The sequence below is a fragment of the Trachypithecus francoisi genome, unplaced genomic scaffold (genome assembly GCF_009764315.1).
Source record: "Trachypithecus francoisi isolate TF-2019V2 unplaced genomic scaffold, Tfra_2.0 Lachesis_group0, whole genome shotgun sequence".
Taxonomy (NCBI): Eukaryota; Metazoa; Chordata; class Mammalia; order Primates; family Cercopithecidae; genus Trachypithecus; species Trachypithecus francoisi.
In genome coordinates, this window is record NW_022681453.1 from 125,391,260 (window position 1) to 125,417,751 (window position 26,492).

The 26,492-nt window shown below is 35.9% G+C and overlaps 1 long non-coding RNA gene across 1 annotated transcript in view; it reads left to right on the plus strand.

Moving 5' to 3' along the window:
- The first annotated feature begins 2,817 nt into the window (after nucleotides 1-2,817).
- Nucleotides 2,818-26,492, plus strand: part of LOC117083757 — a 42,226-nt gene continuing 18,551 nt past the window's right edge. Inside the window, exon 1 of the long non-coding RNA XR_004437204.1 lies at nucleotides 2,818-2,992. This is a non-coding gene — a long non-coding RNA (uncharacterized LOC117083757). The remainder of the gene's footprint in view (nucleotides 2,993-26,492) is intronic.

Below are 26,492 nucleotides of genomic sequence, written 5' to 3' on the forward strand. Positions count from 1 at the left end.
AAAAATTTCTATGTATTAAAATAAAATGATTTATAGGAAATATGTAGAAAAAATCAAGACATTGATTTATTCTTACACAAAATTTAGTGACTCTGGATTTTATATAATATGTGAAATTTGGCATGAAAATAAAATATGAATTAATCTACCTACACACATATTTGCCTAGTGTTTCTAAAATAAACAAAGGAAAGATAAAGCAGAAAGTAATGAAATTCGTTACCTATGTATGGGTGTAGAAATGGGGTGGAGCAGATAGGAATGAGAACCATATTACTTTGAGTATAATTTTTACTTACTTTTGATTTTAATCAAGACTATATATTCTACTGTAAAACTAAAGCAGAAAAGAACAATAACAATAATACAGATACAGATAAGTCAATACATCAAATTTATAATATAGCTACACAGAGAGAAGTATTATTTCAAATAAGTTTTGAGTACAGTGTTCTAAATTTCTATCCTTTATAGAATACTTTCTAGGGACAAAAAAATTTTAAAAAAATTTAAACTACAGAGAAAACTTCAAAATCTATACTTACATTTATAATAGTAATATATGGTATTATAATTTGAAACCACTTATGAATATTGTAGAATAAGTAATTTAAAATAAATATATCGTTACTATAAAATGGTTTTTCCATGTTAAAAAGAGATACAAATATAAAATCAAAAAGTAATAAAAAGCTCCATATATTAACTTTAACCCCTAAATATCAACACAAATTTATAATTTTTAACAATTTATTTCCTGGCTCTGTCTACTGAAGTGGCCTAGAAGCAATACTATCCTCGTAGGAATGAAAATACCTAGCACTCAGAACTTCATTTCAAACTGCCACTCCTCTCTAAAAGGAAGAGTATCTAAAAATAATGACTGACTCCAAATCTTGAACAGGTAAGATACAAGGTGAACCCGAGACATTTTAGTGAGCCACAAAGAAAAAAAAAAAGAAAGGCTTAAATGAGAAGTCATTATTATCCCAAATCCGTAGTTACATTAAGGTTCATTCTTGGTGGTGTACATTCTATGGGTTTGGGCACATTAATAATGACATGTATTCACAATCAAGCTGTCACGCAGAGTAGTTTCACTGCTTTAAATTCCTCTGGGATCTGCCTATTCATCCCACCCTCCCCACTGACCCCTGGCAACCACTGATCTTTTGGCTGCGTGCATAGTTTTGCCTTTTCCAGAATGTCATATAGTTGGAATCAAACAGTATGTGGTCTTTGTCGATTGGATTTTTAAACTTGGTAATATGCATTTAAGGTTCCTCCACATGTTTTCATGGCTTGACAGCTGATTTCCTTTTAATGCTGAATAATATTCTGTTGTTTGGATGTACCACAGTTATAGGACATCTTGGTTGCTTTCAAGTTTTGACAATTATAAATGAAGCTGCTATAATCATCCATGTGCAGGTTTTTGTGTAGACATAAGATTCAACTCCTTGGAGTAAATATCAAGAAGCACAATTGCTGAGTCACATGGTAAGAATATGTTTAGTTTTGTGAGAAACTACCCAACTGTTTTCCCACATGGCTGTGCTATTTTGCATTACCATCAGCAGTAAGTGAAAGTTCCTGTTGCTCCACATTCCCACCAATATTTGTTGTTGTCAGCGTTCTGGATTTTGGCCATTCTAATAGTTTTGTAGTGGTAGCTCACTGATGTTTTAATTTGTGTTTCTCTGATGATATATGATGTGGAGCATCTTTTCATATGCTTGTTATAAGTGTATCTTCTTTGGTGAGGTGTCCGTTAAGGTCTTTGGTCTCTTTTGTTAATCGTATTATTTTTATTGTTGATTTAAATAATTCTTTGTAAAATTTGGGTAACAATTCTATAACAGATATTTCTTTTACAAATATTTTTCCCACTAGGTGGCTTCTCTTTCCACTCTCTTGTCAGTGTCTTTCATAGAGCAGAAATATTTAATTTTAATAAAGTCCAGATTATCAATTCTTTCTTTCATGGATTGCATCTTTGGTGTTGTCTCTAAAGAGTCATTGCCAAATCTTAGGTCACTAGATTGTGTTTTATGTTATCTTCTAGAAGTTTTGGAATTAAATGTTATACATTTAGGTCTGTGATTGATTTTGAGTTAATTTTTTTAGAAGATGTAAGGTTTGTATCTAGATCCTTTTTTTTTTTTGCATGTGGACATGCAGTTTTTCCAGCACTATGTGTTGAAAAGACTATCTTTTCTTCATTGTATTGCCTTTGCTCCTTTATCAAAGATAAGTTGAGTATATTTATGTGAATTTATTTCTGGGCATTCTATTCTGAAAATATTAATTTTTCATCTTATTGCACATGGATAGAGACATCAAAAATGCCAATCATTTCAAAGCAGCGAAACTACTCATGTTTTCCTGACTGGCTAATCTCCCCTCAGAACCAGCTATACATTGCTAGCATGATTTTTTTTCAGGCCTTTTAGCCAGAAATTGCTATAAAAATGGGCTTTTAAAACAACTCTGTTCTATTACTTGAGTTGAAAACCATTTTAAACAGTTACTAAAATAACAGCAGATTAAATTTCTATGCCCTGGTATAACTCTATATATCAGAGATGTCAAGAAGCTACATTATCTTCGCATATCATATGCTATATTGATATGCAAGTGTATGACATACCTTGTTTATGCAGAGGGAAATTTAGTTTCAGTACATTTCTGGACTAAACATTTCTGGGTTAAAGTACAATTTCAGTATCTGAAAAGGGGATCTGTGAGCTATCCATGCTAACATGGGGAAAGTGTCAGAGGAGGAGCCTTTCCTTCCCTTTGTTGCCATTAGCACAGGTCTCCAGGGCGTATCTTTTCTCCTGGGTTTCTATGTTTGTTTTACTCACTGCCTCTCGTTCCTCTGCTTAGGACGTTTTCATGAATAAGCCAGAAGATAGTCAGCACAGAAGCCTCCCCATAACCTGGAAAAAGAAATGAGCTTTAACTTTGAATATCACGCAGACATAGTGAGGTAAGTCATTTTTTAAAAAAAATCAGTAGAATGATTTTTAAAGGAGTAGTGTTATCATAGATATTTCTATTGGCATATTGGCCTAACTTTTCCCACTTCTCAATAGGGAAATATGACTTAGCTGTAGTATCAAAACAAGAAATGGCATATGAGCAATTGGTAAAGTATCCAAAAGTGTTTTTGCCACATATACATACATATAATAAAAAGCATAAGAAAAGCTAAAGGCAATCAAATGTGTTCATTACTGAGACCCTCAAACTTATGTTAGTCCTTTAATCTTTTACTTCCTGTTGTATTCGGTAAAAATGCATTTGACAATAAAAGTTAAATTTTTATTCCAAGATGTTTCTTGAGCATCCCATTGTTTACTATCTGGAACAATCAGGGGCTGGAACCAATAATAAACCCATGTTATTAAGGAATTGATCACCTATTCTAGTAGAAGTGTCAACGCATGACAAATACATTTCAGAATAGGTTTATTTGAGCAATCTTGCTTTCCCATTCTTTAAAATTATTGCCCTCTGATTTATCTTGAATATTTAGCTAATATTTGAATCCATATTCAAAAGTTAAAGAATGTATTTTGTTAAAAATCACCATAAAAATTCAGTTAAATAAACCCCCAAACCAAAATTATTTCTCTGAAATCATACAACAATATTAGCTTAAACTAAGAGCCCAGCCCTGATTGTATAAAAGGCTTTTATTCAAGTAATCCAAGACAACAGAGAAGAGCACTTGTTACTAACTTCACCATAAAAAGGCAGCAGGGGAACAAATACAATGATTGCTGTGGAGAAGCAAATGCTAGATGAATATGTATATTTATGAAATGTATATACATACTGAAAATGAAAATATATATTTAGAAGTTGTCTCCAATCTGCTAAGTCATATCTAATATATCACTGATTATATTTGTGTGAGTTTTCTTATGAAATGGAACAATGCCAAGTGAGTCATAACACTAGACTTCAATATTTGTAATGTTACATTTTGAATCCTCCTTTGTTTAATGCATATTACCAGAACAAAGTGTTTGAAATTACACCTTTTATAACTCATATGCAGAGCAACTTCTCTGACATACAGATTATTCTGACATACAAATTATTTGAGTAATCTTAAAATAATGTGATGCACAATAAAACTAGAATATCATCTATTGAGTTTTTATAAATATTTTCATTTTTTCCTCTATGAGCTTTTTTACAACTTATAAATGTCTTCTATAAAACATGATGTTACATTCTCTAATAATTTAAAAGTGTTACATGAACTATTTCATTGTTTTTTAATCTGTTCCTTAAGTCAAATAGAAAGTCTATTAAGAAAATCATTTATAAATTTAAATCCCTAAATGGGTAACCAGTAAAGTATAAACTCATTCTACTTTAATGAGTTCAAGTTTTACTAGTGTTCATGCATAATGATCTTGAGATATAACTGTTTGCGGAGAGGAAATTCATATATTCTCAAATGCCTTAAAAGTATTATGTAGAATGTAACAATAGTGTTCTGCTTAAATTTCAGTGTATGATTTTTTTTAACTTGAAGAAACAGGGAATTCCTCAATGTTAAAAATTTAAAATATTATTAGCTTCACTTTTTTTTTAAAAAGGATGGTTATTAAATTGGGCATTTAATCTGGAAAATTCAAGTCTAGATATATGGATTGAATGGTCCCTAAGTAGCAAATGGAGTCTATTTTGAATGGTTAATTTATTTTCAGGCTTACACACTTCCTCTGCTATAAAATCCCTCAATTTGGTCCAGTTGCATCTGTCTTTCTTGTTTGTTTTAAGTGACTGAAATAAAAATAATCACAGTTCAAGCTTTCCCTACCTACTCAGGGAAGAAGGAAAGAGGGTACGCCGTGGTGCCAGTCTGGTAATCATTGATGAAAAAGTGTCAGGGAAGAGCAGTCATCTATGTTTGTTCAAGGAAAGTTGATCCTGGGAAACAATATTAAATATTTTATAGACCAGAAGTCCTACTTAAGGATTAAAAAAATCAATAAACATTGTACCCAACATGTTGGTTGTAATAACACAGCATATATTGCTGACCATACATCAACACTTTTCTCTTGCCTGCAGTGCTTCATTCAAACATTTGCACATTTCTCCCCGAGCACTAAATAACAGAATCATTACCAACATAATAATCAGCTTAGGATCAGCAGATATGTAAGTAAAATTATTTAATGACACATTCCTTTAGAAATTATAACTGTACTAAAGTACATTCTTCTCTCTGAAAATTTTATTTTGATCACTAGAGCTTGTAGACACTAATATGTGACTGCAAATATAAGAGTTCTTAAACATGAAAATTTGTATGTACACAAAGGATTGAAAGAAATGTTTTAAAACATGAATTTAGTTTCTATGTCTGGAGGTGGATACTAAAAAGTGTAAAACATGATCCCTATAGCACTTAGTAGTTGATGATATGGTTGGAGGAATCCAGGAGACTACACAGGAAACAGATGATGATTAATGGCAAAACCAGAGATAATAACAGTAATTTCCAAAGGAGTTTCAGAAGGTGAAAAATGTAGGTTAACAACTCAATAAAGGTCATGGGCATTTGAGAGGAATAGTAGCATTATGTGGACACTCGAATAGGGTCTGAAAAAAATTGAGGGGAAGAAGAGGATCAGTTCAGATGTCACCTCCAGAGCTACTAGCTTCTTTAGGTTCCCATCTAATGCTTTCCAAGCAATGGCACTTGTTGCTAAATTGCTTACTCCTTCTCCCCTTCCCTTCCACTCCCAACACACTCTCCTTACATCCTTATGAACTACTAAAGGGCAGAGCAGGATCTTCATTTTTGTATTTCCAAGAGTCTTGAAGGTGCTCAATAAACATTTGTTGAGTGCATTCTTGAATGATTACAAAGCAATACAAGCAAAAGCACAGGGCAGAAATAAGCACAGCATGTTCTGATTTAACTGAAAGAACTAGCTGTGCAGAAGAAAGAATTTTATATTGCAGGTAATAAAAGATAAGTCAAAATAGCTCAGGAGAAGTCAGATCTTTGAGGACCTTTCTTGTCCAGATGAGCATTATCTTCTCTTTGCTTGATTCATGATTATAATTTCTCTTGGTCAACCCAGTCCCATTATCTCCCAACCTTCTGTGACCAAAAGATAACACTAATGAGATCTGAGATCCTCCTTCGGTATCAATCCTTAGGCTTCATTCTGCCCCCTATCTGTGACATACAGAAAGTGAATTTTATAAAGATTAATCTGGCCAAGTACAGAATGAATGAGAGAACTAAGAGCTATTGCGAAAGACCTGTCTAGAAGACAATACTGGAGAAAGTTCAGGAAACCACCAGAGAGGAATAATCGAAAGAAATTGGTATTGATAAACTGTAATACAGGATATCAAAGAAAGGGGAGCAGTGAAATAGACTCCAAATTTCTGTGAGAGGGTAACTGTGCTTTTGACAGATGTGAATGAAGGAAGAAAACTCTAATGGGTCTGCTACAAGGAAAAGATGGCAAGTTTGTATAAGGCATGTGGAGTTGGGGATGATGCAATGACACATAGTGGAAATATCTTAGAAATATGAGGAGGTACACGTGGAAATAGAAATGACAATCTAAATATAGTGAAAGTTGATGCTGCGAGTATGGGTAAGATTTTAAACATGGAAGAGAGCTCTGGACCAGGAATTTTAAAAGTATCTGAATGATCTGAGTGTCTTTACGTTGCTCGATCTCTTCTCTGTAGATCGAGGATAATACCTCTTCTCTTTACTTTATGGGGAAGATGTAAAAGTGAAATGGGGGTAAGACTATTTAATAACATAAGGCATTTTTTATTATTTTATTTTTATTTAATATTTTGTGGGAAACAGAATAATCATAGCAACAACACTTAATTGGAACAATTGCTAAACTCAAGAAAGTCACGTGGTTTGTTAGTAAGTGTAGACAGTAATTCATTTGCTCTGTTGTTGCATATAAATTGTCTAGATTCATTTTTACTTCTCATGTATGCAGTGAAAACGGTGCTCATAACTAAGTAGATGTTTCAGTGAAATATCCTACCATGGCCACATTTAATATATTTCTTTGATGCACTTAACTTTTGTTCCCAATGTCATGAAATGTAGTCCACAGAATAGTACTCTCGTCTTATACGTTACAGGTACCCTCATTGTTTACAGCTAGTTAAGTATTTATATCTGGATCTTCTCTTTGATGAGCCCTTTGACATTTTACTCTTCTCATTTTCAGAAGTTCCCTTTCTTCTTCCTTCTCTGACTTCTTTTGTTCTAGAGCTCCATTTCAATCTCCCAGCCTTTGTGAGCTCATCTCTAATGTCTCATTAGCATTTTTCCTACAATTTCTCAGAGATCTTAACACTTAGGCAATTTTTGCATTTCTTCAAAAATTTTAAATATTTGAACAAGTAACTAAATATTAACAATACATAAATTTTTAATACACATAAAATTAGTAGAAATACAAACCTTTTTAAGTGATACATTTTAATGTTATGTAGTAGAAATTCTAAGCTGATTTTTTAAAACTTTTTATTAATACATACTAATTATACATTTCATGGGGGTACATGTGATGTTTTGATAAATGCATAAAAGGTGTAACGATTAAATCAGGGTTACTAGGATATCCAGCACCTCAAACTTTTATTTTCTCTTTGTGTTAGAAATACTTCAAATCTCCTCTTTTAGCTATTATGAATTATTACATATCATTATTAACTATAGTAACCCAACTGTGCTATTGAACATTAGAACTTATTTCTTCTATCTAACTCTGTTTATATTCGTTAACCAACTCTTCATCCTCAACCCCTCGTCTTTCCCACCCTCTGGTGACCATCATTCTATTCTCTGACTCCAACAGATCAACTTTGTCAACTCCCATATATGAGTGAGAAAATGCAATATTTGTCTTTCTAGTCCTGGCTTATTTTGCTTGACATAGTGACCTTCAGCTCCACCCATGTTGCTGAAAATCAGAGCACTTCATTTTTTTTAATGGATGAATAATGTACATATACTACATTTTTTAATCCATTCATCCATTGATAGATTTAGGATGATTCTATATCTTGGCTATTATGAATCGTGCTTCAACAAACATAGGGTGAGGGGTACAGGTATCTTTTTGATATATTGATTTCTTCTCATTTTAATAAATACTCAGTAGTAGGATTGTTGAGTCATATGGCAGTTCTATTTTTAGTTCTCTTAGAAATCTCCAAAGTGTTTTCCACAATGGCTATACTAATTTACATTTTCATCAACAATACATAAGAGTTCCTTTTGTTTTCTACTTTTATTTCAGGTTTGGGGTACATGTGAAGCTTTGTTATGTCAGTGAACATGTGCCATGAGGGTTTATTGTACAGATTATTTTATCACCAAGGTATTAAGCCCAGTACCCGATAGTTATCTTTTTTGCTCCTCTCCCTCCTCCCAGCCTCCCCACTCAAGTAGATCCCAGTGTCTGTTGTTTCCTTCTTTATATTCATAAGTTCTTATTATTTAACTCCTACCTCATGAGTGAGAAAATATGGTATTTGGTTTTCTGTTCCTGCATTAGTTTGCTAAGTTTAATAGCCTCCAACTCCATCTATGTTCCTGAAAAAGATATAATCTCATTCTTTTTATGGCTGCATAGCATTCCATAGTGTATATGTACCACATTTTCTTTATCCAATCTATCATTGAAGGGCATTTAAGTTGATTCCATGTATTTGCTATTGTGAATAGTGATGCAATGAACATTCATGTGCATGTGCCTTTATGGTAGCATCATTTATATTCCCTTGGGTACATATCCAGCAATGGGATTGCTGGATCAAGTGGTAGCTCTGCTTTTAGCTCTTTGAGGACTCACCATACTGCTTTCCACAATGGTTGAACTAATTTACACTTCCATCAGTAGTATATAAGTGTCCCCTTTTGGTTGAACTAATTTGCACTCCCACCAATAGTATTAATATATAACTTTCCCTTTTTTTCACAACCTTGCCAGCATCTGTCAGTTTTTGACTTTTTAGTAATAGACATTCTGACTGGTGTGAGATGGTACCACATCATGGTTTTGATTTATATTTCTCTAATGATCAATGATTTTTTTTTCATATGCTTGTTGGCTGCATGCATGTCTTCTTTTAAGAAGTGTCTCTTCATGTCCTTTGCCCAATTTTAATGGGGTTGTTTGTTTTTCTCTTGTAAATTTGTTTAAGTTATTTATAGATGCTGGATCTTGCACCTGTGTCAGATGCATAATTTGCAAATATTTTTTGTCATTCTGTACATTGTTTACTCTGTCGATAGTTTCTTTTGCTGTGAAACAGCTCTTAAGTTTAATTAGATCTCACTTGTCACTCTTCTGTTTTGTTGTGATTGCTTTTGGCATGTTCATCACTAAATATTTGCCTGTTCCTGTGTCCAGAATGGTATTGCCTAGGTTGTCCTCCAGGCTTTTTATAGTTTTGGCTTTTACGGTTTGAGTCTTTAATCTATCTTGAGTTGATTTTTGCATATGGTGTAAGAAAGAGGTCCAGCTTCAATTTTCTGTATATGGCTAGCTAGTTATCCCAGCATCATTTATTGAATAGGGAGTCTTTTCCTCATTACTTGTTTTTGTCAATGGCTTTTGGGTAAATAATAAAATTAAGGGGGAAATCAAGAACTTTTTGAAAATAATGAGAGCAAAGATACATGTACCATAATCTCTGGGACCCAGTTAAGGCAGTATTAAGAGGGAAATTCATAGTGCTAAACACCCACATCAAAAAGTTAGAAAGATATGAAGTTAATAACCTAACTTTATGACTGAAAAAATTAAAGAAGCAAGAACAAATCAACCCTAAAGCTAACGGAAGTTGAGAAATAACACAAATCAGAGCTGAACAAAGGGAAATCAAGACATACAAAACCATTCAAACGATCCATGAATCCAGGAGTTGTTTTTTGAAAAAATTAATAAAGTAGGTAGGCCACTGGCTAGACTAATAAATAAGAAAAGACAGAAGACCCAAATAAGCACAATTGGAAATGATGAAGGGAATGTTACTACTGACCCAAAGAAATAAAAGCAACCATCCCAAACTGCTACACACACCTCTATGCACACAAACTAAAAAACCTAAGAAAGATGAACAAATTCCTGGATATATACACCTTTCCAAGACTGAACCAGGAAGAAATTGATTCCCTGAATAGAACAATAATGAGATCCTGAAATTGAATCAGTAATAAATAGTCTACCAATCAAAAAATGCCTGGACCTGATGGATTTACAGCTGAATTCTACCAGATGTACAAAGAGGAGCTGATACTATTCCTACAGAAACTATTCTAAAAAAATTAGGAGAAGACACTCCAACCCAACTCATTCTATGTGGCCAGCATCATCTTGATACCAAAACTGATATAGGCACAACAGAAAAACAAAACTTCAAAACTTGATGAACATTGATGCTAAAATCATCGCCAAACTACTGGCAAACTAAATCCAGCAGCACACTGAAAAGCTAATCCACCATAATCAAGTAGACTTCATTTCTGGGATACAAGGTTAGTTCAACATACACAAATCAATAAATGTGATTCATCACATAAACAGAACTAAAGACAAACACTGCATGATTATCTCAACAGACACAGAAATGTCTTTCAATAAAATTCAACACTGCTTTATGTTAAAAACTTTCAATAAACTAATTATTGAAGGAATATACCTCAAAATAACAAGAGCCATCGATGACAAATCCACAATCCCCACAACCAACATCAACTGAATGGGCAAAAGCTGGAAGCATTCCCCTTGAAAACCTGCAAAAGACAAGGATGCCCTCTATCACCACTCCTATTCAACATAGTATTGAAAGTCCTGGCCGGAGCAATCAGGCAAGAGAAAGAAATAAAAGGCATCCAAATAGGAAGACAGGAAGTCAAATTATGTCTATTTGCAGATAACCTAAATCTATACCCAGATAACCCCCTAGTCTCATCCTGAAAGCTCCTCCAGTTGATAAATAACTTCAGCAAAGTTTCAAGGTACAAAATTAATGTACAAAAATTACTAGCATTCCTATACACCAACACCAGCAAAAATGAGAGTCAAATCAGAAAGGCAATCCCAGTCACAATCACCACACAAAAAATAATACCTAGGAATACAGCTAACCAGGGAGGTGAAAAATCTCTACAGTGAGAACTACAAAACACTGCTCAAATAGAGAAGACACAAACAAATGGAAAAATATTCCATGCCCATAGATAGGAAGAATCAATATCATTAAAATGGGTATGCTGCTCAAAATAATTTACAGATTCAATGCTATTCTATGAAACTATTAGCGACATTCTTCCAGAACTAGAAAAAAAAACTATTTTAAAATTCGTATGGAACCAAAAAAGAGTCCAAACAGCCAAGCCTATCCTAAGCAAAAAGAACAAAGCTGGAGGCCTGATGTTACCCAACTTCAAACTATACTACAGGGCTGCAGTAACCAAAACAGCATGGTACTGGTACAAAAACAGGCACTAGGTATACAAAGAAGAGCTGGTACTATTCCTACAGAAACTATTCTAAAAAATTAAGGAGAAGACACTGTATTCTGATATAAGCTCAAAAATAAAGCTGCACATCTACAACCATCTGATACCTTGTCATCTTTGACAAAGCTGACAAGAACTCTTTTTTTCTCTGTATCCTCACTGGCATTTGTCATGTTTTTGATAATAGCCATTCTAACTGAGGTAAGGTGATATCTCATTGTAGTTTCTATTTGCATTTCTCTGATAATGTGATATTGAGCATTTTTACATATTCTTGTTAGTCATTTGTGTGTCTTTGGAGAAAAGTCTATTCAGATCCTTTGCCCACTTTTTGATGAGTTTTTTTTTTTTTTTTTTACTGTTGAGTTGTTGGACTTCCATGTATATTCTGAATATTAGCAGCTTGATGGATACATAGTTAGCAAATATTATCTTTCATTCTACAGGTTGTCTTTTCACTCTGTTGATTGTTTCCTCTGCTATGCAGAAGTTTTTTACTGTAGTATAATCCCATGTGTCCAGTTTTGTTTTTGTTGCTTGTGCTTGTGAAGTCTTAGCCATAAAATCTTTGCCTAGACCAATGTCCTGAAGTGTTTTATGATTTCTTCTAGTAGTTTTATACGTTTCGGTCTTACATTTTAATCTCTAATTCATTTTGAATTGATTTTTGTATATGACGAGAGTCAGAGATCTACTTTTATTCTTCTGCATATGGATATCCACTTTTCCCAGGACCATTTATTAAAAAGAGTGTCCTTTCCACAATGTATGTTCTTGGTGCCTTTGTTAAAAATCCGTTGACTGTAAATGTAGAAATTTATTTCTGGATTTTCTATTCCGTTCCATTGGTCAATCTGTCTGTTTTATATCAATACCATACTTTTGATTATGATAGCTTTATATTATATTTTGATGCCAGATAATTTGATACTTCCACCTTTATTCTTTTTGCTCAGAATTGCTTTGACTGTTAGCGGTTTTCTGTGGTTTCACAAAAATTTTAGGATTGTATTTTCTATTTCTGTAAACAGTGGCATTAGTATTTTGATAGGGATTACATTAAATCTCTAGACTGACTTGGGTGGTTTAGCCATTTTCATTAAATTAATTCTTCCAATTCATGATCATGGGATGTATTTATATTCTTTGTGTGTGGTCTCTTCAATTTCTTTCATCAGTGTTTCATAGTTTTCATAGTAGAATTCTTTCACCTCCTTGGTTCAGTTTGTTCCTAGAGTTTTTTGTGGCTATTTTAGGCGAAATCACTTTCTTGATTTTTCTTTTTTTTTTTTTTTTTTTTTTGAGATGGAGTCTTACTCGGTGGACAGGCTGGAGTGCAGTGGTGCGATCTCAGCTCATTGCAACCTCTGCCTCCCAGGTTCAACTTTCTTGAATTTTTTTCTAGCTAATTTGTTATTGGTGTATAGAACTGCTACTGAATTGTGTATGTTGGTTTTGCATCCTGCAACTTGACCAAATTTGTCAGTTCTAAGAGTTTTTTGCTGGGATTTTTAGTTTTTTCTACATATAAAATTGTGTTCTCTACAAAGAAGGACAACTTGGCTTCCTCTTTTTTCAATGCGTATGTCTTTCATTTTTCTTCTCTTGCCTGATTGCTCTGGTGAGGCTTTCCAGTATTAAGTTTTAGAGTGATGAAAGTGGGGATCTTTGTCTTGTTCCAATTTTTAGATGAAAGGCTTTCATCTTTTCCCCATTCAGTATGATGTTAGGTGTGGATTTATCAAAAATGGATTTTATTATATTGAAATGTGTTCTTTCTAGGCATAATTTGTTGAGAATTTTTATCATGAAAGGATGTTGAATTTTATCAAATGCTTTTTCTGTATCTGTTAAAATAATCATATTTTTTGTCCTTCATTTTGTTGATGTGATGTATTATCTTTATTGGTTTGTGTGTTTTGAACCATTCTGGCATCCCTGGGATAAACCCCACTTGATAATGTTTGACCCCTATATCAGCGAGTTTCATCTTTGTGTGTTTTCATTAGGCAAATATCATCCTTTCACTTCCAAATATAGTACCTCTGTAAGCATGTCATGCAGGGCCAGTCTAGTGATGATGAATTCTCTCAGTCTTTGTTTATATGGAAAATATTTCATTGCATTTTTTAAGGATGGCTTTCCCGGGTAAAAGTTTTCTTGGTTGGCAGCATTTTTTTTCTCAGCAATTTGAATATATCATCCTGTTCTCTCTTGACCTGTAAGTTTTCCATTGAGAAACCAGCTGTTAGTCTGATGGGAATCTCCATATATATGACTGGACTCTTTTCTCTTGTTGTTTTTAGAATTGTCTATGTCTTTGAATTTTGACAGTTTGCCTATAATGTGCTTTGGAGAAGACCTTTTTGAATTGAGTCTATTTGGGAATTTTGAGCTTCCTGTCTCAGACTGTCTATGTCTCTTGCAAGAATTGAGAATTTGGACCACTAGGTGACATATGTAAGTACCAGCAGTGGAGGATTCAGGTGAGTTGGTCCTCAAGCCTCCAGGAAGCATGCTCAGGTGCCAGCGGTGGCAGCAATGGGTCAGGTGGGTAGGTCCTCAGACCGTTAGGTTGTGTGCATGACATTGGAGTGGCAATAGTGAAGGAAGATTAACCTTTGGGTTCCGAGTGGCATACATGGGGGCCAGCAGTGGTAACAGCCAGCTAGGTAAGTCAGTCCCCAGGTCCCTGGGTGGCACGCATGAGTGGGTACCAGTGGTATTGGCAGTAAGCTTAGCAGGCTTCTCTTTGGGCTCTCAGGAGGTATGTGCAAGCAAGAGTGACCAGTTGGGTTAGACCCATCTTTAGGCCCCTGAATGGCTTGCATGTGTACCAGTAGTGGCAGGCAGAGCTGGTCAATTGGTAAGCCCCCTACACAGCATGCATGGGCAGTGGCAGTAGATGGGATAGACCACCCTCAGGCCCCAGACAATGTACATGGGTGCTCACAATGGCAGGCATGGCAGCTCCTTGGAAGATGTACACAGGCACTGGGAAGCAGGGCAGATCTGTCCTTGGGCTCCCGGATAGTGCATACAGGCACTGGTGGTGGCAGGTGGCAGAGATGAATCTCCAGGTCTCTAGAAGATGCGTCCAGGTGCCAGCAGAGCCAGCAGCATTTGGGCCAGGCCTATCTTTAGGCTTCTGGATGATGCACACAGGCGCTGGCAGCAGCGGGCAGGCTAGGAAACATAAGACATTTTGCGAATATATATTGTTATCCTTCTCCATATTTATTTCCCTGCCCCACCCATGATCATCTTTCATAATAAAAGTAAATCATCATATGATAATTAGAGTAATAATATTAACAACTAAGTAATCACAAAACACATACTTCTTAATATGCAAATAAATCTAATTTATGTTCTACTCTGTATCACAGAGATAAAGAAGAAATCTAGAGTAATATAAGATAAAACATAGAAAAGCAATCTTGTTTCTGCAGTTTAGTAAGTGTTAAGCATTGTGCAATTAGAGTTATATGCATTATTTAATTTAATCTTCATAGCAACTCTATAAAGTAGAAATTATCCTGTTATGTCAGTGTGATATGTAAGCATTTAGGTAACTTTTCTATGGTTCACATAGGTAATGCCATATCATCATCTAATCTAGGATGATAGTAACATTATTGTTTCATTTACCACTCACGGGGACAAAAATATGGCCAATTAGACTGTAACATGCCATCAATTTCAATTTGTGCCTCAATTTCAGAAATGTTACATATACAGGAAAAAAAATGCATCTTGTTAATTGATGAAGTATTATAATTGATAGCTATGAATCCTTTTTTGCTTTCAATCAACACACAATACCACCTCCCAAAAGAAAAGTGATTTATAAATCCCTGTTTCAGGGGTGTCATTGCTTCTCTAATACTTGGTACCACAATCAGTTAGATTTGGAGTATGGTCCAATGAGCTTTAAGCCAAACAAGCAAGCAAGGAGACATATATTGTTTCACCAGCTGTACCCCATTTTATTTCATGGTATTTCCCATTAAGAAGAATCATGGCAGGATCTGAGACTCTCAAGCTGTTCTAAACATGAGACCACTACTGATACTGCTGAATTTTTTGAAATATAGCCAGAACAGTTCTTCTGTTATAAGAAAGAATCAAGTGTCCAAGAGAGATTTAGAAATGACTGAAAACTCTCTTACAAAGAAGAGAGACCATAATACCCAAATAAGTTGTCAAACAGATGTCTAGTTGGCTTCATTAAGAGCCTTATAATCAATGAGGATTCAAGATATATTTTGTTGCATTACTAATATGAGGTTGTTTTTTTTTTTTTCATCATGATCCCAAAAAGTAAACACTGAGAATGCAAACAACACAAAAAATATTTGTTTGGCTTTACAAAGTGCATTGAAAATTATTTATGTTATTTAACTCACATATTGTTACTTTGACATTATGTCTCCCCTCCAAGTACTAACCATGCCAGATCCTGCTTAGCTTCTGAAATCAGATGAGATTGGGTGTGCTCAGGGTGGTATGGCCATAGACACTTTGAGATTATGTCTACAAAACAATCAATAAAGGTCATACTGAAGCCACTGGTGAACCATATACCACAAATGAGAAATTACATTGTAAGTAGTCAATAAAATATTTCCACCAAGCATCAACTACCCTCAGTCTCTCTAATGCTGTCTCCAACCTCCAGTCCTATGTATCTCTCTAAGACTACACACCCACACACAGTTAGAAGGAGCTGGTGTCACCTCAGAAATCACCACTCAGCCTAGTATATACTTCAGATCCCTTAGACATGTTAGTTAAGGAACCATAAAAAGCCATGAGACAAACCAACGATCAAAGAGAAAAGGAAGGGAAACACACTCATCCCAGTTATTTGCACTAAGTTAAAAAAACTCCAGATAGAATCACAAGTGTTTACCTGATCCATATAAGACTGTGAACTCCAGGACGGCAGTGCTGGGACCCACTCATCTGTATTCCCAGAGTTTAGCATAGGGGTGACACTCAGTAAAAATTGGATGGGGCAAGGCATGATGGCTCACACTTATAATCTCAGCATTTTTGAAGACTGAGGTGGGATGATTTTGAGACCATCTTGGGCAATAAAGCAAGACCACATCTCTACAAAAAAATTAACTGTGTATCAGGCATTGTGGCACATATCTGTAGTCCCCAAATCCTGATCCTAATAGTCATGTAGGAACCATCCAACCCAGTTTTGCATAACTAAGCAAATATAACTTAAAATAATTTTTGACCAGGAGTTTTATGAAAAATGAATTTGTTAAGAATAATCAAAGCCACACTTTTTTAATGAGAAGATAATCACATTTACATATACCTGATAAGCTCTAAAAGATAACTTAAGGATATTCAGTGGGTTATGCTATCAAACTCTAGATTCTTTTGCACATACAATAACCCATAACTGGTGAAGCAGGGGAGTAGCTATTACCCTCTGATAGCTCCCAAGCTATTGTTTGCTTCAATTGTCAGCAACTGAGATGCTTATGCTTGACTTCAGAGCCCTCCTTACCAATTATTGGTCTTGTTTGCTTGCTTTTTGTGTTTTAAGTGTTATATTTTATCATATTTTTAAAACATTTTATGCTCTTGCTGATGCATTTCATGCATAGTTCTTGGGATATAGTTGGTGCTTCCATAAACATTTTTGAATGAAGGAATAAATGAGTAATCATACTTGTGCTGTCAAAAACTTCTTAAATGCTAGCCTCTCTGAAGACAAGAACTACAACTTGGTAAAGCAGTGCAATGTGTACAAAAAAATTTCTATAGGAACCTTTATGATTCACAATGTATTTTTATGAACAGCATTTTAGTTCATTCTTATGATAGCTTTGTGACTGACATGAAAGTAAACACATTACATCGTAGTGAGTGGCAGTATGTATAAGACACAGAGGAAGGAATGCTGGACTCTATCTGGGAAGGCATCCTGCAAGTGTTGACCTACAAATTGAGTTTTGAAGGAAAAATAGATTGCTTTTAGGTGGGCCTGAGCAGGATAGACATTCCAGATAGAAGGACTAGCATGTTCAAAGGCAGATCAGGCATCATTATTCCCATTTATTAAAGGCTTAAAACCCAGTTAGTGCGTGATAGGTAGGACTTGAATCTACTTCTGATTTTTAAGTCCTGCATTATTTCACTACATTATATTATCCTTCTAGTTCATTTAGTATTAGCCAATCAGTTGGTATACCCTGAAAGACAGGAACTGAAAAAACAGCTACAGGCTTCCTCAGAAATAACTTGTTGGGTCACTACAGTAAAATCTATAAAGAAGAAAATTCAAAGATAAGTAATAATCTGTGAAAATAAATCTAGACAGCAACAGGAAATAAGGACACAGCATCAAAGGCAACCAGCTGAAGGAAATCAAACACCTAATAGGTGCCCTGAATAAACATAATAACAATAGTCATCCTGAAAATAAGTCACTGTGAGTATCCAACTTTGGAATACACCCCAGGAGAAGATTAAATAAGTCATCATGAAAACAGACCAAGTATGAATCCACTAAAAGGAAAATATGTTATTTTTTAAAAACCACACTAAGTTAATAACTATTTTTTAAAATCTTTATATAAAACCTATTAAAATGTCCTCACATCCCACAGTAAACATCATTTTTGCTATAAAAATGTGAAAATATTTTTATAATTTTCCTTTTAAGTGCTTTGGATCTGACTAGTTTATTTAATTTATGATCATCAAGTATCCAGTATTCATGGTACATGCTTCAGAATTCTTGTAAGTGAGGAAACTTAACCTAAAAATTGTTTTCAAATATTATAAAATGTTTGTAAATATTAACTATTGAGGCCGGGCGCGGTGGCTCAAGCCTGTAATCCCAGCACTTTGGGAGGCCGAGACAGGCGGATCACGAGGTCAGGAGATCGAGACCATCCTGGCTAACATGGTGAAACCCCGTTTCTACTAAAAAATACAAAAAAACTAGCTGGGCGAGGTGGCAGGTGCCTGTAGTCCTGGCTACTCGGGAGGCTGAGGCAGGAGAATGGCATAAACCCGGGAGACAGAGCTTGCAGTGAGCTAAGATCTGGCCACTGCATCCAGCCTGGGCGACAGAGCGAGACTCTCTCAAAAAAAAAAAAAAAACTATTGATCAAGCTTATATAATATTTCATTTTAAGGCTACTAGGTATTTTCAGATTAATATTACCATGATTTTTCATATTTAGGGGCCGATAAATTGTATCTTTCACATCTACTAAAAGAGCCGTAAATCCCTGGCATTGTATCTGTATGTCCACATTGGCCAGTGTATAATAAAGGACCTACTTAAAAATTTATATATGTACATATGATGTGTGCAGATTTAAAGTAATGAATCTAAGTTACAGGGTCAGGTGTACTCTTCTATTTTTAAAATATTTATATTTTATTTTAATATTTTACCTGATTTTGGTAACAGATTTCTAATCTCAAGAAGAATAGCATCCAGGTAGACTATTGCAGTTTCTTTCCCTATGGCTTACAACATTTTCAAATGCAGAGCTGACCTTTTGTCATTTACATACAAGTCTACTTAGAGATAGTAGGATACATACGATGAGACCTGTCACAGTGCTGCTTTCCTGCACAAGCTGTCAGGAATTAAATAGTGTTTAACTAAGTTAGTTGAGTACTTTAAAATCATGTTCTAAGTTTAACCTGAAAAGTCAATTATCCCAAAAAACACCCAGGAAATCAGAGTGAAGACAGGCATCGAAATTAAGCTACCGCCGGGCACGGTGGCTCAAGCCTGTAATCCCAGCACTTTGGGAGGCCGAGACGGGCGGATCACGAGGTCAGGAGATCGAGACCATCCTGGCTAACCCGGTGAAACCCCGTCTCTACTAAAAATACAAAAAACTAGCCGGGCGAGGTGGCGGGCGCCTCTAGTCCCAGCTACTCCGGAGGCTGAGGCAGGAGAATGGCGTGAACCCAGGAGGCGGAGCTTGCAGTGAGCTGAGATCCGGCCACTGCAATCCAGCCCGGGCGACAGAGCGAGACTCCGTCTCAAAAAAAAAAAAAAAAAAAAAGAAGAAGAAATTAAGCTACCAATGTTTCTCCTATTCTCAGTTATTTCTTTTAATGACTGAAATTCTCAGTTATTTCTTTTTCATTTCTGACTCTGACCAAGAAATGGAGCAATAACAGAAATTATGACTTGTCTGGATACATCTTTCCATCAGGCTTGTATTGAAGCCCTGTAATATTACACAGGATTACAGAGTGAGCATCAACAGTGATAGTGGGTGGTAGCTCAATTAATAAACATTCATTCATTCACCTATTTATTGCACATTGATAGTGAGAATGTGGTCTGTTCTTAATGCTTGGGATAGAGAGACATCTCTGCCCTAAAGAAGCTCAAAATCAGGTATAAAGCTATGAATAAATTATTTATAAATCGGAATCAATATATTAACAAAGAAAGTGATAAATGTAAAGTAGAAGCCTGTACAAATGTAGAGTCACAGAACAGAGAAGAAAGAGATTAATAACATTTGCCTAGACTCAAGAAAGAATCATCGGAAATGGTAATATTTCTTCTAAGCATGTAAAGATGAGTAGGAGTTTACCAAATGAGAGGAAGCTCATTCCAGGCAGAAAAAAGACTGTGCAAAGGTCCATGGTTTGAAACATAACTAGTGTATTTGGGGAACTTACATTTAGCTTGAGATTCCTGGAGCTGAGAATACATGTGTCTACTGAACACTTGAAATGTGTGTAGTATCAAAAGTTAATTAACATGATAATATTCTGGGTAACCTGTTGTTGTTTGGACGTATTTCTTTTATTTGGTTAGTTGGTTTTTCCTCTCATAATGTGGCTACTAGATAATTTTAAATTACATATGTAACTTGAATTATATTTTTATTGAACAATGCTATCCCAGAGTGTAGAAAAGGAAGAACTGGCTGAGCGCAGTGGCTCACGCCAGTAATCCCAGCACTTTGGGAGGCCAAGGTGGGTGGATCACGAGGTCAGGAGATCAAGGCCGTCCTGGCTAACACGGTGAAACCCCGTCTCTACTAAAAATACAAAGTAGCCGGGCGTGATGGCGGCGCCTGTAGTCCCAGCTACTCGGGAGGCTGAGGCAGGAGAATGGTGTGAACCCGGGAGGCGGAGCTTGTAGTGAGCCAAGATCGCGCCACTGCACTCCAGCCTGGGCAACAGGGAAACTCCCTCTGAAGAGCCTTTTGTGACGTGAAAGATAGTCTCCACTTGCTCTCCAGAAAAAATCTCGTGTAATAATCAAAGAGCAGTCACGGGAGGTAGTGTGATAGGGACATTGCAGGGTAGGAAAATCTTGCAAAACTCCTAGGAAGGCAAAAAGGAGAGAATTGAGGCAAGAGCACAAAGGTAATCACCACTTAAGTGGGTAGATCTGCATGATGAGAAGAGGAAGATTAGTTGGACGGAGTGATCACAGCCCAGAGCATAGCACACATGGTTTTACAGTGGCTTGCATCACAAGTTCTCATCATCCTCATCATCCAATTATTAGGACTTTGTATTTCCCAACGGAAGCAGGAAATAGTGCCTGGCTGCACTTTAGACAGTGTAACTGCAGGTTACACTGGGCCTCTTAACTTGGCAATGTGACTTTACTTAATGAACACTCTTCCTATCGTTTAATACCCAACTTGGGAATAGACCTTATCTTGGCAGACAACTGGTCACACTCCAGAAACAAGCAGAAAACTGAAGGAAGTAATGTTTTCAAGGCACCAGATGGCACTCTTTTCTATGCTTCAGTACTAAAAGTTTCAATGAAAGAAGCTCTGTCTACTATAGAGAATCAAAAATTTAAAAGACTGCAGCACTTTTCAGGAAAGTGAGGGATGCTTGATTCTGAAGTCTAATCGACACAGAAATGTTCATGCCAAGTTCTAGAAATTTATTCTAAGGAAATGATTTGAGAGAAGGAGGGCATGGAAAACATGCAATGCCCATCCAATAATGGGCATTGCAGCACCGTTTGTAAAATTAAAAGCAATATAAATACTCATAGACAGGATATGGGGAAGTTTTTGTCCATGTAGTTAATATAATATAATACAATATAATATTATAATATAATATAACCATAAAAATGATAGCAGTTGAAAAATGCTTCTTGGCTAGATACAGTAAAAATGGTATTTATATAAAACAATCTTTGATCTGTAAATACATGAAAATGATATGCATTATACATGTACATATATACACACATGAATATTAGACTGAAATTTTTGATACAAAAATAAACGTAGTTGTTTAAGGGTGCTGGTATTATTAATGCTCTCGTTTTTCACATTTCAAGTAGTATCTAAGTAATTGCCTAAATATGACAACATAGCTTCCCCTCCTAAGAGAGACTTACCCAGGAAGCACCAGGGTAATCTGTGCTTTAGGTAATTTTGAAATAGGGAAAGAAAATTAAAGTAGTCAAAGACTCACCAAAGCTCTGCCAAGTGGTCAGGCAATGGAAAAATTGACCTAGCATAGTGTCTAGAGCTAGCTTTCTCTAGAGTTGCTATTGGACCTGATGCAGCATTTGTTACCTTCCTTGAGGACGCTGTTAAGAACTGGCTACTCAAAAGTGAGGCTCTGGTGTTACAATTCCAGAGCTCGCATCCAAAAAGTACATGAGGCTGTAATGATGGATAGTTGTTGGAATTACCATTGTTCTCACTGGCCCCAAGAAAGGGATCTGTGGCTCTGCAATGGGGAGAAAGACAGATTGCTCTTTGCTTTCCATGTCAGCAGTATGGCTTAGAAGGAAGCACCATAGCCGCAGTCACCCCAAGGAAGTACGAGGCACAGTCTTTAAACACCACTGAGGCATCACCGCTGCAAGATTCATTCCACCTTAGGGGAGGCAAGACAAGGCTGAGTGTGCACTGTGTAATTACCACTTACTAAGCCTCCATTGTTAAGCAATCTTCATGTCAGGTGCTTTATGAATGTTATACTCCTTACCTTCAGAGCAACTCTAGACAGGTTTTACAAGCTCCACTTTGCCCAGAAGGAAACTGAGACCCAGAAAGTTTGAGTATTATATCCAAGCTTTCTTAATAAGAAAATTACTGAGTTGAAATGAAACTCAGCCAGCTGATGCCATGCTGTTTTCGCAACACTACATGAATGCAAATGGTCTCCTCTCCTGAAACCTGGCATACAGTGGCTCCTGGAGAAGCTTCTCCTTAGCTCTGAGGGGCTAAAGAAATGAGAGCACAACAGAATACTGAGTCTCAAGTTACTCAGAACTCCCTCAGGAAAACTTCCTTGTTTTACAAACGTGGAAAATGAACCCCAAGGGAATAAGATTATATTTTAAAACAATATTTGCCCAATACTGTTATGGACTGAATTATGCCTCTCCAAAATTCATATATTGAACCTCTATTCCCTAGTACCTCAGAATATGACTGCATTTGGGGTAAGAGTCACATTTAGGTTAGTTTTTATGAAATGAAAACTAACCTAAGGGAAAAGGCTTTCATTCTAAATGAGATTCTTTCTCCTTCTGAGATTAAGCTAAGTAAAATGTCTTGTGGGCAGAATCACAGAATATTAGAGACTACTTGTTGAGATTATCTCACCTCTTCTCATTGTCTAGATGAATACATAGGACCGAGAAAGACTTTTTGTGCTTATTGTACCAAGATATGGTTCTTTCTTTCATGAAATTGAGAGAACTAGAAATCAACAAGTAATTGGCAGCACTTCGTGTCAGTATTGCTCTTATGCATTTAGCTATAAACAGAAGAGAGATATTTTTAATATTTTCTTTACTTAAAAAAGAAATACTACAAACAAGTTGATATTCTTGTGTCACAGTAAAAATCCTTTGTCTATTCCCAATTTGTCAAAAGCACAAGAATTTTCAAGCTCTTGACAGGACCCTCAGAATTTAATCATTTAAAAAAAATGTTTTATTTCTATTGAGAGTTCTTCTCAATTATATCCAGTAGGTGGCATTACTTTAACCACACAAAGCAAGAAAACCATGAAAAAGCCAGAATAATTCTGACACAGATCAGAAGCTCTCAAATGTTGGTCTTCAGACTAGCAGTATCACCATCACTTTGGAACTTGCTCAAATGCAGATTCTTAGACGCTACCTCAGACCTATTGAATCATAATCTCTAGGGGTGGGTCCCAACAATCGTGTTTTAATAAGTGATTGTGTTGCATGCTAAAAGGTGAGAACCACTCAGATAGAAAATCAAGTTTGCATGAAAATCAGACAATAGCTTTTCACGCTGAGGCAACATGATAATATACATTGCAAACGTTATTTCCTAATGAATCCAATGTTCTTTTTTCAGAGTCAGCATGGACAAACCTCAATCATCAATATCATTTCTGTTGGCCTTATTAATTACTTACTATGGGCCTAGTATTTCACCAGTATCAACTCATTTACTCTTTATAACAACCCAGCATGGCCAATGCTCTTATCTCTCTTTTTACAGATGAAGAAACAGAGGCTTTGATGTCACAAGACTGACTCCTATTATGCAACAAGTAAATGAGAAGACAGTACTCAATATCGGCGAGGTCTTGACACCAAAGCCCTTGCTTTTTTTCTTTATGCCCATGTAGGGCTGATTTTAGTGAATAAAAATACAGAACTTACAGTTAAATTTTAATTTTAGATAAACAACACATTTTTTTAGTATATATCCCATGCAATATTTGAAACATACTTATACTGAAAATGTATTTGCTATTTATCTGAAATGTGATTTGATTAAGAGTAATTTTATCTGACAACCCTATCCCATTGTCTCTGTTTGCATTCCAATCAGTTGCAGAAAAAGGAGCTAGAAAATAATCTTTCTTAAGTGTTCTTAGGAATAAATCTGAGCTTGGACATCACTCCAGAAGCTGCAGTTTAACATCAGTCCCAGGTGATTTGTATGCACATTACTGTTCAAGGAGCAATGCCCTTAGAATGCATACAATCCAGAATGACTGTGGTCTAGAGCTAGGGAGAAAATTTAAAGACCCCTCCAGACCTGAAAGTCTATGAATCTATGAAGGAAGTGAATGTGAGACAGAATAACAGTTTATTATTTTTTGCACTTACTTAAAATTCTGATACAACTCCATATGAGGCAATACAAATATTTAAAAATCAGTAAATATTTTATGTATAGAATTACAATACTTGAATAGGTTTTTGAGGATAGGAATAAAATTAAGCAGAATTTTACAATTCTTTTGTAAAGCATCACAAAAAATATCTTTAATATTGGATTTCAACTCACTTCTTCAAGTCACAAACAGAATAGTTACAGCAGAAATAATGCTACTCATTTTATAAGTAAGAATACTTTTACTTAAATCCATCACATCAAGTATGAGATGCAGAGAGAGTAAAATAGTTTCCCAAATGGTCCATGTGTTTGTTGATTCCATGTTTATTGAAGCCCTGGGGGAGGTGAAATGTGAAGGTGTGTTATGATAAACATGTGCAATTCATGGGGATGTTATGTCACCCCTTTATGCAAAACTTTAAATAAATGGTCTGTTCTGAGAACCTGCTTCAAGTTGCTAAGACAAGAATGACATCCAGGCTACGCACGGTGGCTCATGCCTGTAATCCCAGCATTTTGAGAGGCCAAGGCAGGCAGACTATGAGATCAGGAGTTTGAGACCAGCCTGGCCAATATGGTGCAACCCCCGTCTCTACTAAAAATACAGCCGGGCATGGTGGCACATGCCTGTAGTCCCAGCTACTCAAGAGGCTGAAGCAGAAGAATCACTTGAACCCGGGAGGCAGAGGTTGCAGTGAGCCGAGATCTCACCATTGCTCTCCAGCCTGGTTGACAGAGTGAGACTCTGCCTCAATCAAAAAAAAAAAAAAAAAAAAAAAAGAGTGACATCCAACAGTTCCTCCTGCCATGCCTACAAAAATCGTTACAGCTCAAATAAACATATGGGCAGCTCATTTAGCAGACATGTGTTCATTTCCTAGTATGTTTCAGGCTTTAAAGAATGGGCGTATATGTAAGAAAAAAGGGACAAGGAAATACCATCATGTGCCATGATCCAGAGGACTAGGAATGATGGTACTATCCAGGACAGAACCTTGAAATGGAGAGAGAGAGAGATGTGTGTGTGTGTGTGTGTGTGTGTGTGTGTGCACGCGTGTGTGTATGTATGGCATTGGTGAAGAGAGGCTGGATACAACATCAGGAAGCCAGGCTGGGGGATCTGATTAGAAAATCTCTGCATTCTCTATTCTTAGACTTACTATCTAGCCACTGCCTTGCCTCTAGCCACAATTAAAGAAAAGTAATTCATTTCCATCTGTCTGGTTTTAAGTAACTGAAAAGTCTTTCTGCTTTAATACATATGCATTTTCCATATTTTTTTCTCTCTGACATTAATTTGCACATGGCTTAGAAAAAGGTACATCACTAACCATTAACCGTGGTACTTAAGAAGTTGGGGCCTTCCAAATCATTAATCATAATAAAAATATATAAATCCACCTCTCTTAATATTTGGCCCACAGAAGTTCACAATATGAAAAGAGTTTTAGTGATTTATTTGGTCTTGAACCCCAAGGTTCTATTTTTCATAAATCCCTTATAAACAGTCTCCATTTTGGACAGTGAACAAGTCAATGCATGTTGCATTTTTTCACTGAATCCACAGGGTTATTAAAATGTATACGTATCCCCCAACAAGAATCCAAGCTTAAGCACTTGAATAAGATTATCTCAAGCCTTTCCTCTTTCATTTGCTCTGTGGAAAGCAACTACAAGGCAGGGATGAGTCAGTATGTGTGTCCATATAGCAGGAGTAGGCAGTAGCCCTGGTTTATGCTAAGTCATAGGGGAATTTTGCAGTCATTTTGTGCGGTGCTGTCCAGGCTTTTCAACATCAGTGGAACCTTTTG